Below are 16,091 nucleotides of genomic sequence, written 5' to 3' on the forward strand. Positions count from 1 at the left end.
CGTCATTTTATAACTTTCGATAACTCAGCGGTCTTATGTAAAATGTTTACGATTAGAGTAAATATGTCATTTATGGATTTATGTTTTAGATTTAGAACGGAACATTTCTGATATTTGATTTATTGTTTTCATAACATTTTATTTTTCGTACTTTGTTGTATATAAATTTAAATTACATTCTTCGCAGACCAAACGTGCACTATGTAATTAGATTTATTGGTTCTAGTTTCCAAATACTAATCATATTTGTCTGATTGAAAGTGAACTTTTGTTATGTTTCATCAGCATGCAACATTGTTTATGTATTTTTTTCAAAATAAAACTGCAAATTCGCCTGTATTCTTCAACATATTGTATGTTTTGAATATTAAACTACCTTATAATAATTTTGTTATTGTTAAAGTTATTGAAGCATAATATAAAATTCATATAAAAATCCCAGCTTGGTGCAACGATATCAGTGAATGTAGGTATTTAAACTCTAAATGCGCACATCTAATATGAAAAAAGCACTTTGAAGGTCAATTTAAAATATCATTTATGTAAAATTATAAATAGTTTACTACAGTATGTACTGATCTTCACATCAATGATGTTAGCAGCAGTATATACCATGAACTAATCATAGATACAAGGATTGAAATTTTGCATTTGCGTTTAGTCTTCAAAACACTTATCGGTAAATCATACAAAGTTAAAAAAAAATATTTTCTATTATTTTGATAAAAGCCAGTGGATTTTTCGGTCTTAACATCTTGATTACAAATCAATAAAATGCTACCATAGTATATGTAAAAAGGATTAAGGATAGGAATGTAGTTTATAAAAGAGGGACGAAAGATAGCATAGGGAAAGTTAAACACCTATATTGAACATAAACTGACAACGCTATGGATAAAAAAGCAAAAAAAAAACAGAAAAATAATAGTACAGAAGACACAAAATAGAAAAGCAAAGACTAAGCAACACGAACCCCACCACAAACTGGAGGTGATCTCGAGTTTCCGGAAGGGTAAGCAGATCGTGCTCCACATGTGGCACCCGTCGTGTTGCTAATATTGTTACAAATCCGGTAAAAGTCTAATTCGGTAGGTCACAATCATGTAAAAGTATTGTAGTTACGACACAAGGAACATATCCGATATCATCTGTGAACCAAACAAACGCAAGAAAAAGCTTTCGATTTCTTTTTAACTGCCAATTTCAAGTTATAAATGAACTGTGTTTTTGACCGATTAGTAGAAGATGAAAAAATAATATAACACCTTGATAATGTTAGATATGAGACATTTATATGACAGCTGCTGCAGTATTCGACACAATTCTAAAAATTTAATGTAGGTTCGATAGTTTTGAAATGTTACTTGAGCAAATGTTCAAGTCGTTGGTGTTAAAAAACGAACGAATCGCATTTGATATACACAAACTATTTTAGTCTTAAATATAATTTACCAATACTTATAGGTATGTTGTATTTGGGAAAGCATCATCTGGAACTGAAGTCAATTGCGTATAACTACATAAAAGTTGTGTTTTAATACAAGTTCAAACTGAAGGACAAGCAATTATACCATACCATGAAGAAATAACATACCCATAGCTAATACTGATCAATATCGAGGTGATCGACATCTTTTATCGATGTCTCTTTCTTGTATGACAGACTTTTCTCTAAATTTGAGAACATACAATTCGGAAAGAAAAGAAAACAATAATTTCATCATGCTTTGAAGGGGTCTTACAAGCCATATTTATGTTCTCCGATTTGACCCTTTTTTATGTTTTTTTTATTCAAATAAAATTGAGAATGGAAATGGGGAATGTGTCAAAGAGACAATAACCCGACCAAATAAAAAAAACAACAGCAGAAGGTCACCAACAGGTCTTCAATGTAGCGAGAAATTCCCGCACCCGGAGGCGTCCTTCAGCTGGCTCCTAAACAAATATATACTAGTTCAGTGATAATGAACGCCATACTAATTTCCAAATTGTACACAAGAAACTAAAATTAAAATAATACAAGACTAACAAAGGCCAGATGCTCCTGACTTGGGACAGGCGCAAACATGCGGCGGGGTTAAACATGTTTGTGAGATCTCAACCCTCCCCTATACCTCTAACCAATGTAGAAAAGTAAACGCATAACAATACGCTCATTAAAATTCAGTTCAAGAGAAGTCCGAGTCTGATGTCAGAAGATGTAACCAAAGAAAATAAACAAAATGACAATAATACATAAATAACAACAGACTACTAGCAGTTAACTGACATGCCAGCTCCAGACTATAATTAAACTGACTGAAAGATTATGATTTCATCATATGAACATCAGGCACAATCCTTCCCGTTAGGGGTTTAGTATAATACCATCATAATATATATGAGAAGAACATAACCCGTGTCATGCCAACAACTGTTTTTAGAATAAATGTGTTTAGTTCCGACGCAAAGACCTTATCAGTGACTCAATATAAACGCCAAAATATGCAATTCAAAATTTATTCAAAGCATATAAAACACAATATAAACCCAAAATATCGAGAAACATAAAAACCCATCGAACTCAACCGAGAGTGATCCTATATTTTACAAGCGTAAGATGATCCTGTTCCACATATGCATTCGTCGTATTGTTCATGTTATTACAAATATGTTAAATGCATGCACATAAATATAAATATACAGACAAGAACGTGATATTGTATAATGACAAATTTCATATATTTGTTTGATTTCATCTTATAAAAACAGAGCAAATGCATATCATCGTTTAAGGGGGTACAGAACACCTAAGAAAATATAACTCTTACTCATAGTCTGATTCTTTGCTGCGTTTTGAAATTATGTGCAATAAGCAAGCTTTTAAAAGATCATGATCAGAATGTTTACATTATTGCTAAGACCAGGTGTACACCCTTTGTTATTCATTTAATCTTTAAAAATCATTTAAAGTTAATCATTTTCAATAAATGAACCTTCAATGAAACATAATAGGGAAATTTCAAAGAGAAATAAATTTACCAAAAGAAAACAAGGACGTTAGAAAAGGAGGGAAACAGAAAGAGAAGGGACCATATATAGATATAGGAAGATGTGGTGTGAGTGCCAATGAGACAACTCTCCATCCAAATAACAATTTAACAATTAAACCATTATAGGTTAAAGTACGGCCTTCATAACTGTTTTCGTTTTTTACTTGGCAATGCCTACATGTAGGTCTTAAATAAAATAAAATAAAGTGCAAAAAGTCTTAGGATGCTACCATTTGATTTTAAAAGGGGGGAGGGCTAGGATTTATAAAACTTTGTCCTGCATTTTGTTTTATAGTTGAACTCATCATTATATTGCCCTTTTTTTTAATTATTTTTCATTCTTTACAGACCTGTATTTTACTTTAGTTTACTGAAATTGTTTTCATAAATTGCCATCCTGTTATGCTAAATTACTGATTCTGTCTTTGTTTCTTCCAAAGCCTGCCTTGCCTTTTTCAAATTTCATCCAAGCCCCCCTCCTCAAATGAGGGTGGTTAGGACCTTTATCAAGACTCCGGGATCGAGTTTTTCAATGATCAAGATTTAGGGATTGACCCTTTTGAGATCCGGAAATTCTTTTTTGGAATGTCGGGATTTAAATTTATTTAAATTTATTTAAATCCGGGACCTCGGGATTTCGTGTTTTTAAGCCGGGATTTCGGGATCGGGACCCCTCCTACCCTCCTCTCAAATAGTAGCTCCCTCCGACAATAAAATTTTAACCAAATAAATAAGAATCCCTGGACAATAACACAATGCTTATGTTCGTAGATCTTCTTATCAAATTGATTAAATCAAAACTGAATTGACTTCTCATACTTTTTTTTTTAAACGAAACTAGTATTTTAAAATAAAATACACTATGTCCTACGTAATACATGTACATGTAAAACAGATTACGAATAATTCATGATTTTATAACTGCTGTCATATTATTCAAAGTGCAATTGAATATTTTATTGAATGATTTATATTCATGTAAAAAGTTTTAAAGATACCCAGAGCGGGAATAATCAACCACGAGTGCATCATTAACATGTCACGGAACAAGGCAAAAAGAAGAAAAAAAACCCATCTCATTCAGTCCAAAAAACACTACACATATTTTTGCTTTCTTAATTCATCTGAATAAAAACAAATATATCTTTTTAGTATCTTTTTCCAACCTTTTTCTTGACATGTGTAGAAAATTAACGGGTGTCTTCTATTGCGTCCGCAATTTTAGGGAAAGTAAAGTCTATATTTAGAATCATAGTTGAAACTGAAACTACACATGTATGATATAAATAGAACATGTTATTTTTGCTTTATCAAATTTCAATTTCGAAGGGATGGCAAAATTTGTTATTTTCTTTTGTTGTTCCATTGTCATATCATGTTTGTGTATCTTTCCGATTTTTTTTTTATCAAATGAAATTTTGAAATAAATATAAAAAGAAAGTGTGGTGTTAAATATTGCAAGTGACAATTGAAAATGTTTATTTTCAAGTCGCAATTCAAGATTATTACTGAATAGAGTCATGTATCATTCTCTTTCATAATAAGGGCCCAAAATAATGTGAAACTTGTTACTGTCGTGCTTTTCAGTTGTATCTATTTGTCATATAAATCTCTGCGGAAATACTAAAAAAAGGTCTATGTTTAACGAACTTGATTTAACAGTAAAAGGATTTTGCACAGTCAGCTCTATTTCTTCCTCATAAGTCATAATTCTTTGCACCAATGGTTTTGACGTTATGTTTTGAATCGTATATTTTTTAATCTGGCCAAACGACCAATAAATTGAAATCTTGATCATGTAAAGCATTTGCCAACCTTAAATTTTTTGCCTATGTATCATGTGTATTTTTGGTGTGTCATGCTATTAATTTCAACAGCTCGTATCTCAAATCAAAAATCAATTACACCCTTTTGTTCCCCCTGCAAACTGATTGTCGTTTTTTTTTTTTTGTCCCATTATTGGTATATAGTTATTTGGTATAACTCCTCCGACGGTTTGATTCCTAGAAAGTTTTCACTTCGCTGTCAGTTGAGTATTTTAGTACGTACACTGCGCTTCAATAGATACGATTCCCTTTTCAAACAATTGTATGTGACTACATGTCCATTATGCATTGCGTGTGCATTGAATGGCTTGAAATGTCATAAAATGTGTCTATATTGTTGTATGGTCGATTAAAGCTTTTGTTATATGATTTTTTGAAATAAATATGAATTTATAACTACATGAAAGTTATGGCCTGTACAAGTGTTTCGTACCAAAAAAACACAATTATCGTCCTTAAGGTCAAAGTTCAAGGTCATATGAAGGACAAATTTTTTAGAAGGCACACCATTTCATGATGATACATACACATGCCAAAAATGTCAGGCCTAGGTCAAAAGGCAAAGAAGTTATGGCCTACATGGTTGTGTTTTTCACGGAAAACACCAATAAAGTCGACCTTTAGGTCACATATGAAGGTCACACAAAGGTCATCATGATGCAAGACACTTAACCCTGTGATGATACATCCACATGCCAAATAGCCAAGGCCTAGTTCAAAAGACGAACAAAATTATGGCCATTATGTACTTTTTGAATAGATTTTGCTCTTATTTAATGAACCAATTTGAGGGTGGGGCCTAATTTAAACTTAAATTCCAAAAATTCTAACGGTTAAATTTTAAAAAAAATTGCAAGAACAACCGACTAGTATAGCAATCTAAATGCTTAGTTTTATGAAAAAATTAAACGCCACATTTTTTTTCAAAAAAAAAATTCTTCTTCAAATTCAAGAAGCACAGCATTCACTTTTCGGGGCTGATTCTGATACCCCCTATTAAAGTTCTGGCAATTTTTTAAAACCGGAATAAAAACTTACAAAAAGGGGGTATCAGTGAACTAATATTCTCCTCAGCTATCAATATTAGCTATGCCATTGTCAATTTAGGATTGAATTAACTTTTTTTTTAACAAATTCAACCCTATACCCATATTTCAGAAACTTCCAATTTTGGCCAATACTATTATGTAAAAGATGCCATATTTGAATTGCCAAATCTTTCAAACCTATGGTTCAAATCTTTTAAAATTTTTACAAGATGTTTAAGTTGGCCTAGTTTATCAATGGAAAAAAAATAGGAAAAATTAAACGACTGGAATTTTTTGGGGTTTAGTGTTGGGTACCCCCTTAACCTGTTAGAAAACAAAATATGTTTTGTTTGGCATGATTCTTCAACTATTGGAAATACAATGCCCTTGTTTCCTTCATTGTTGTAACATTTTTGCAAAAATATATTACAGGCTATACACATGCGCAACTATTACAACCTAAAGTGTATTTTAAGGTTGCATGAATACGGATTCAAATATTTGAATTATTCATTTGCAAGCCATTTAATACATGAAAGGTTTTATTATGATTTAAGAAGATTTTTTTCAACATCGCAAAATTTAAAATCGTGATTAGGTCTAAAAATGACAAAACCGTAATAAAAAATACACGCAATAATTTCTGAATTACAGTACTGTGGAAGATAAAATAACATAATTAACGATCTAAAGAAAAACAATAATGAATAAAGAAATACCAACATATAAGCCCTTACCTCTATGCTCAAGTAAACCGCTTAAAAATTACACCTGAGAATATACATTTTTTTATATTTCACTCTACGCTTCGACATTTTGTGTTAGTCTTGGCCAATCGTTGAAACTTGGCACGACGTTCACCTAAACATCTGGTTGTAATGCATGGTTCGATTTAATATGCTCACTTCAATCCAGTGGATTTCTCTTTGTAGCATTTCATTTAGCACACAGATGCTGTGTATTGCATCGCTAACATTCAATTGTTTGCCAGAACACTGTTGCAACTTATAAAAGCATGCAAAATTACAATGACAAATGCATACGATATGATTTTATTATAAGGTACTAGTACCAGTTAAAATACAAAGCTGATTTATATATATCACAGAAGAAAAAACGAGCGTAATTTACATAACACATATACGGAGCATCAACAACTAAAATATCACTAGTAAACCAACTTTGATCTGAATTGCTCATTTTGATCTGAACAGCCCTCACAAGTCAGGAAAATAAACAATTATTTCGTTATTTTCAATTGTCAAATACATTTTCAAACTGATTTAATTTTGGAAATGTAATACTTTTCAGAAAATACACTTACAGACAAATAACGACTTTTTTTCAGCCTGTCCAAAAAGTTTTTTTTTTTACTTGTATAGTTTGACTCCCTACTGAATTGCATGGCATGCTACTAAACAATGCTAATTTGTTTGCAAGTGTGGGTCTAAAGGTACTACATTTATCGCAGTGGATGAGTCTGAACATTGCCTGACAGACTGAATGTAATGAACATGACTAAACAATTTATCGTTTTGACTTTTCGGATGTTAAGATCACAATACACTTTATGTTGGATATACAGATGTTCATAATAGTTATCAGAGGTACCAGGATTATAATTGAATACACCAGACGCGCGTTTCGTCTACATAAGACTCAACAGTGAATCTCAGATCAAAAAAGTTGTAAAGCCAAACAAGTACAAAGTATAAAATATGGATTGAAAGTAAGTCTGGTTTTAGTACAAAGTATAAAATATGGATTGAAAGTAAGTCTGGTTTTAGTCATTGAGCCCTACAATGTATATATGTACTTAAAAGATAAAACAAAAATCTTCATCATTATTCGCAGTAAGGTTATTGAAAATAAATGTATTTTTGCGCTGTATGTTTGATTAACCATGATGAATCGTGTGTTTATTATTTTTAAAGGCTTTTAAACGTAGAAAATAAATGCACTGGTTGACTTTGAAACATGAACTTTCAACACTTAAAGGTAGTGTTAGGTTGTAATTTAAATAGAACTAGAACACACCCGTGATATCGCGGGTCCATGATTGAATTACAGTATATAACTATGCGTAAACCTTATTTCAGTATTGGTATAGTCATCTGATAAAGTCATGCCGATTATAAGATACACAGTTTTCTCTGCATTCAAAATCTTTCTGTTTGAACCCGTCGACCTGGAACTTATCAATTATTGGTAATATTAATTATTTGGAAAAACAAATTTAAAGGTCCTGAAATGAAGTACTTTTTAATAAACAGCATTATCCTATATTTGTTATAAATAAAGTTGAATTCTTTTATTCGCTGGTTTACGTCATGCCCGCTAACAAATTGAAAACTGTACCATGTGTACCTTATTTTAAGTCCAGACTTTTAGTATTCGTATTGTTATCTTAGAAAGTCTTACGTATTTAAATGAACAATTTGACAATGATTGAATTTAGTAGTGTCAACCCTGTGATTATGACCCGTGTATATAGCAAAATCCTTAATACACCGTTTGGTGGTGCGCCTGTCAGATGCGGAACGTACAGATAAGGTTATAAGTCACAGGTGAATATACTATTTGTATCGGTATCGGATTCGACCCGGAACTTGTTAATTATTGGCAATATCAATTATGTGGAAAACAAAAGGGTCTGGAGTGGTGTAATTTTTAATCTACACCATTGTCCTGTATAAGCTATATATAAAGTTGAATTCTTTGATTTGTCGTTTTTACCCGATGACGGCTGACAAATTGGACCTCGTTTTTTTAGTATTATAGATGAATATATTATCAAGTATACGCCATACAAACATGACAATAAATGTGTAGTGCAAACTGATACTTTTAATTCACGTTTTTACAAATGTTCAGTTTTTGTGTAAAATTTATTTGTGAAGTTCATCTATAAAGTTTGAAAAAGGTTAGGAACAACCTGCTATTTTTTTCAGAATTGGATTTTATAGAATTAATCACTTCATGAACTTTTGAAATTGAGCTGAATTCGAGTTTTTAATTTGATTTTTCTCTGAGTTCAGTATTTCTGTGATTTTACTTTTTACTACATAACAAACAGAATGAAAGTGTAAGTTAAGACTATAGCTATAACATTTTTGCCAGTCGTTGTAAAATTATTTGTAATGTAGTAATGAAAAAAAAACACCGGAAAGGGAATCTTTTTACGTCCCACTCTGGAACACGGCGTAAATTTTATGTTTTACGTAAGGACTTATTGAAACCTCATTGGATACAGTAAACTTTTATATGGATTGTTCAATCTGCTTGAATACTTCAATTGCTCATTTCTTATAACCTTTCTATCATATATGAGTGAAATTTATCCCATTATTTTGATTAGTCTGAAAAGTTCAAATTTTGAGAAAATGAAAGGTATAAATGGACCAAAACAGATCTTATAAACAAGGCAAGGACGTCCATTAGTGGTATGTATCTTCATTAAGTCACCCAGTGTATCCTATTCAACTTTGTTTAGACAGATGAGATAAGTATTTGACCACTTATTTGCCCACACTATATTCTTTCATGATGCGGCTTGGTTTTGATTGGTGGAAGAAGTTTTTTTCTCTAATCGCTGTAGATGTCGTCTTTCATTATTATAGATTTTTCATTAAACTGGTCATGACAAAACTTAAAAGGAATGCATAAAATAACTATAATTAAGTGGTGAAATTTGATTGGTTAACTTCGAATGATGGTTGTTTTTTTACGTGCACTTTCTCTTTATTATTGGACAGTATAAAACTTTACTCATGCCTATTATTTTTTATTTGAAACAAGGTTAAATTTTGCACTTTTTTTAAAGTTTAAATTTAACAAGGACTAATAGGGAACATCAATGGTGATATTACACCTACATGTAGGAGGTATCTGCTCTCGTCAGTCCAATTGACACTATCTCAAAATAGAATTGCAGTGATTACGAGATCACTGATGTTGATTTTGACGATGCCTTCGAGTCTTTTGACTGGCCTAAAATATAGTCTGCGGTTTATAATTTGTAGACTCAAATGTCCATGTACTCCCCGTTTGTCGCGTAATGTGTTGCTTTTCTTTCGGCGAGATGTACATAATAAGTAAAAAAGGGTTTTAATAAAATATAAATTTGAAGGCATAGAACAAACAATATGTTAAACTATATGTATTAAAAAAAATGTTTCAATGGGTTAAACGATAAAATAACTGTTCTTGTCGACAAAATACATATCAAAACAACAAATATGTATTTCTGTTATATAATGTAGTCTGAGACTCTTCATAAATTGGTTCAATACTGAGAAGAAAACCAACTCTCTTAAAAGCAATATACACGTTTTCAATATTGATAATACTTTAAGAGGTTGGTTTCGTTTAGGGTTTATTCTAAACTTTTTAAGTCCGTATTCTCAAATACTGCCAATTCTCTCTATCTGAACGAATCATTTTGTAGGTTTGTTTGTGTGTTTTTGGTATATTTCAACATCCACATCTTTGCTATGTGGTGATTGATAATGTATAGTAATTAGGCATTAGCACAAATATGGCATTTGGTGTTTTAGACCACAATACGTAAATATCTCTTAAAAAACAAGAATTAAATCAATGCTTTTATGTCACAGGGACATGCATATGTATACAGGCTCACTGTTACCACTACTTCCAATGTAGTATTTATTTAACTCTATCATCGTGTTTCACTTTGAAAAGATTGATTGATTGATTTGTGTTTGCTTTACGCAGCATTAGCACAGAAAGACTATAATGTGGCTAGAGCTTATTCTGTCAGGAACAGATAGTTCTTGTCCATTCGTTTTTTATGCGTTTTGTTATTTGATTTTGCCATGTGATTATGAACTTTCCGAATTGATTTTCCTCTAAGTTCATTATTTTTGTGATTTTACTTTTTCGAATATTATAACAATTTGAGGTATATTTTCAAAATCAGACAAAAGGTCTTTGATATCTCATAAATATGTTTATGCCGTATTTTTGCGCCTGTCCCAAGTCAGAAGCCTGGGGCATTTGTTATTCTTGTAATATTTTTTATTTTAGTTTCTTGTGTATTATTTGGAGTTTAGTATGGCGTTCATTATAACACTGAACTAGTATATACATTTGTTTAGGGCCAGCTGAAGGACGCCTCCGGTGCGGGAATTTCTTGCTGCATTGAAGATCTATTGGTGACCTTCTGCTGTTGTCTGTGATATGGTCAGGTTGTTGTCTCTTTGACACATTACCCATTTCCATTTTCATTTTTATTTCAATTAACTGAAAATCTAGACTAAAGCAAATTGATTATTTACAAATAAAAAATCAACACTTAAGATAATATGACCAAAATGAAAATCGTTTTAGTATAACAACATTTTTATATTTTATAATATATTCCAACTTCTTTTAAGAATGAAACAATATTTGTAATTGGAACACTATTAAATAAATCATACACATTATGGACATTGCAATGCTTCATACGAATATCATCAAAATCAATATATTCAAAGAGAGATACATCTGTTTTTCTTTCGAATAAATCTACAAAGAAGTATATATATCTCTTTGAAAGATTTATCAAATTACTTAAGAACTGTTCGACACTTTCATTGAAACCTTTATTGATCAATCTTTAAACCATATGCATACATTGAATAGTTAATGACTGATTTATTGATTGTTGATATCATACTCACCTACAATATTTCTTATTTGATAGTGGAACTTATGAATAATCAACTATACACACATTCGGATGACCAACCTAAATACGATCTTCTTCTTTTTTTCAAATTACACGACCCTTCCTTCTAATCATTATAACATAATTCTTTGTCAAATTTCCTGTTATCCGTTTCTCTGTATCATCTTTTATTCACAAGAAAATGTTCATAACGCTTTAATCCTCACTATAGAGGACAACATAAAAACTTATTTTTTAAAAACTGCGATCAACTGTCATCTTACAGTTTTAAATTCAGATAATTTGTCTTCTTGTAGTTTGTGTCAAATACTTTTTTCTGTTTAAATGTTTAAATTATGTACTATAGCTTTCGTGTTAATTTGCCAATACTATAGTCGAATCAAAGCAAATATCCATACCTGTTATTGTCTATCAAATGTTAGGACTCAACTGAAATTCGATTTTCGTATGCTAACTATTGTACGATTCCAGAAAATGTTTGCGTGATATCATTCGTAAATATTGATGATTATGTTTTGATTTGTTGAAAACACAGTCGCATAGAAAAGAGTGATTGACAGTTTGTACATAAAACACAAGTATGATTTCTGTGAATTTTACGTATCCAATACAAATATTTGATAAACATGATAAAGGTTTGGCTAGCCATAAAATCAGATTCGACCCACCATTTCTTTCTTAAAAATGCACACCAAATTGTAAATCTGGTTCCTTTAGTGAAGTTGTGTCAATAATATTAAAAGAATTCGTGTTTTGTATTGTTTGTCATGTCATATAGTTCTTCAAAGTACTTGTTCATCTACTCTGTAACAAGAAATACATATATTTGGGATGACTAGCATAGATATCTTACAATTCTATACTCTTTTACAATGCAACAGCTGTCACTCGTCAAACAGACAAGTCAACCTTTCTGAATTTAAACTAATCAAATACACTCATATTAACGATTAATTTGATTAAACCTTGATATTTCTATTATACGTTTAGAATGTGTATATGAGTCGTACATGTATAATACTTCCGAATCGGTGATTGTTGTTCTACTCAAAATTATGATTTACGCTGTTCATTGGTAGTTGTAAGTGTAATTTTTCACTTTTTATAATGCAATATTCAACAAAGTTAATAAAAAATCCAGTCTAGCAAAAAATAACTCTGTATTTCCATACATTCGATTCCAAAATAATTTTTCTGTTTGTTCTCAGTCAAATATTGATAGTATTGAGCTATTAATTTACATCTTCCCCACTATTTTCAAACCGGAAAGGCATTATTATATGGTTCACACAAAGTTTTGTATAACAAACATGTAACATGTCTACAAAAAAACGTATACTTATAAATAATTTTGTTTTGTAGACGTGTTTTTTAACTGTTTTATTTTCGTCATTTACATTAACAGCATTGTGACTATCACTTATGAGAAATGCATTATATTTCTGATACACATAATCTAACGTCTGATATAATCATTTTCAAATAGTAATAAATAAGCGAATGATTTAGTATCTCAGGTGTTAAGGTTATCGTTGTTTTTGTAAAATTTTATCAACATTTAAAAGAAATTCAAACAGTTTATAAGCGTTATGTATTATGTTTCAGCTTAGGGTAGTACATTGAACAAATTATACATCATCTTCATTGATGGATCTTAAGTATAACTTAGAAGAATATGAATCAGAAAATTAATCTGCCATATTCATTTTAAATAGCTGATGTATATAGTCAAATCAAATATATAATTAAGAACATGTGAATACTAGGAAGGTTTTTACCAATAACATTAGAAAGAGATAATCCGCCAATTACAACATTAATGAATTGATTGATTAGTTTTTGGGAAAACACAAATGTTAAAAATGAACCCCTCTTATACATCATACCTATAACAATAGTTCGTCTTCTGATGATGATGATAGTTTTTGTAAATGTATATTGATCTTAATAGCATGATATTTTCCCTTTGGTATCTTTCGATCCTCTTTCTTGATGCAAACAGTTTTCTTTGAACGACACTATATTGAATATTACTCTTTAATTATTGGTTTTCAATGCTTTCTATCTCCTGAGATCACCCCTAGTTTATGGTGGGGTTCGAGTTGTTTATTCTTTAGTTTTTTATGTTGTGTAATGTGTACTATTGTTTGTCTGTTTGTCTTTTTCATTTTTAGCCATGGCATTGTCAGTTTATTTTCGATATATGAGTTTGACTGTCCCTCTGCTTTTTGTCATCCCTATTTTCTACAGACGTTTTTTTTTTTATCGAAATCGTTTAGTTCCGATACTATTTTTAAAAAAAGCAGCTGTATCATTGTTTCTTTCAAAATACGTATCGTAATTGCTTAAAAAGTCGTGTTTCTGTAGTTTTCTAGCGAACTGAATAATCATTCTTGTTCTTATAATTGTTTTTTGTTTTTGTTTTTGTCCTTATTACCCGGTATATCATGTATATGTCCTAGTTATGTCAATATCAACATTTTAAAATTTGATATTTCAATTAATTTTGTTCGTGAAAAACTAAAGTTTCATTTAAATAATAAATATATACAAATGATATATTGTATGTTCTCTTTTTGAAATTATTGTATCTTTGAATCTGTATAAGCCTCATTTGAACATTCGTTTTGGTTCTGATCTTTTGATGTTAAGAACAGAACAAGGATGAGATGAAATTAAGATAGGTTTACAATTATAAGATATAGAATATCTTAGTATTTAATGTATAGACGAACCTCCCTTATGTAGCCTTCTTGCATACAGTAGCCATGTGTATGGAAAATTGTCTATACTGTGCAATTCCAAAAGTGACGGAAGTAAGCCTATCTGTTGTAAACATCGTTCATTTACAGATAAATATGTCAGATTTGACACTTTCAGTTTTGCCAAAATTTGTCTTAGATTTGTCTTTATCTCCATATAGATTTTCACATTAAATAGACTATATGAAAGACATATCTCTAAACACATGTGTATCAATATCGTCTAAAAAAAACAAAAAAAAACGTATACTTTTGCATCAAGCTTTTTGTTTTGGTTTTGCAATTATCTACTTTTTGACGAGAAGTGTCATACAAGTTTGGTATGCCAAAATGTTTTGTGTGTCGCTTCTCTTCGTTCCGCAATAAATACATCATCATGTCTGTGTGTTCTATAGGTAACATGCATAGTCGCATTTGTCATCCATTTTTAAATTTATTCAGATTGAGTTAATTCCGGAGAAAAACGACAAAATAGGTGTCTGGATATTGTTTCCTTCATCAGACTGACTTTTAGTCATATATAATACTTCCGGTTTTAAACATGCACAAGAACAAGCAATCATATGATAGATTACAAAAATGAAAAATAAATCAGCCAATCAGAGCGTTCTCCATATCATGGTTTTTTGATCGCACGAACCACAACTATTATATATCCTAGAGACAATTAATAATAATAGAGACGCTCATATCAAAATATGTATCAAACCAAACAAGTACAAAGTTGAAGAGCATTGAGGATTCAAAATTCCAAAAAAGTTGTGCCAAATATGGCTAAGGTAATCTATACCTGGCATTAGAAAATCCTTAGTATTTCGAAAAATCCAAAGTTTTGTAAACAGGATATTTATAAAAATGACCACGTTATTGATATTTATGTCAACACCGAAGTGTTGACTACTGGGCTGGTGAAACCCTCGGAAAAACGACAAAATAGGTGTCCGGATATTGTTTCCTTCATCAGACTGACTTTTAGTCATTTATCCACATGTAAACTACAATACTACTGTAATATATAGGGACTCTCTGTATTCTGTCGACTGTTTTCTTTGAAATATTTACAATTTAAGGGGTCATACGAGTTACAAAAATGAAAAATAAATAAGCCAATTAGAGCGTTCTCCATATCATGGTTTTTAGATCGCACGAACCCCAACTATCATACCCCCTTAGAGTCAATTATTTTTCGCGTCTATTATGGCCACATGTAAACTACGATTATACTACTATACTATATAGAGACTCTGTATTTTGTCTACTGTTTTCTGTGAAATATTTACTGTCTAAGGGGTCATACCAGTTGCATATATATTGAAATAAGTAATTCATGTGGAAAAAAGAATGTGTCCATAGTATACGGACGCCACATCGGTACTATCATTTTCTATGTTCAGTGGACCATGAAATGGGATACAATCTCTGATTTGGCATTTAAACTAGAGAGATCATATCATAGGGGACATATTTATTAAGTTTCGAGTTGGATTTCAATTTCATCAAAAACTACCTCGACAAAAACGTTAACCTGAAGCGGACGTACGGATGGACGAACGAACGAACGGACTAACAGACTAGAAATTATAATGTAAATGGGGAATAAAAAATATTGTTGAAAGTGAAAGTAGTGATTTGGATAAATAAAATGACAAAAGGGTAGAGCTTAGAAGGAGGCATGTTTTTTTCGGGACGTCAGGATCGGTGGTTGTTAAGCTCGGGATTTCGAGATAGATCTTTACGGGATTCGGGAA

Source organism: Mytilus edulis, chromosome 11 (assembly GCF_963676685.1).
Source record: "Mytilus edulis chromosome 11, xbMytEdul2.2, whole genome shotgun sequence".
In the NCBI taxonomy this organism is placed as follows: Eukaryota; Metazoa; Mollusca; class Bivalvia; order Mytilida; family Mytilidae; genus Mytilus; species Mytilus edulis.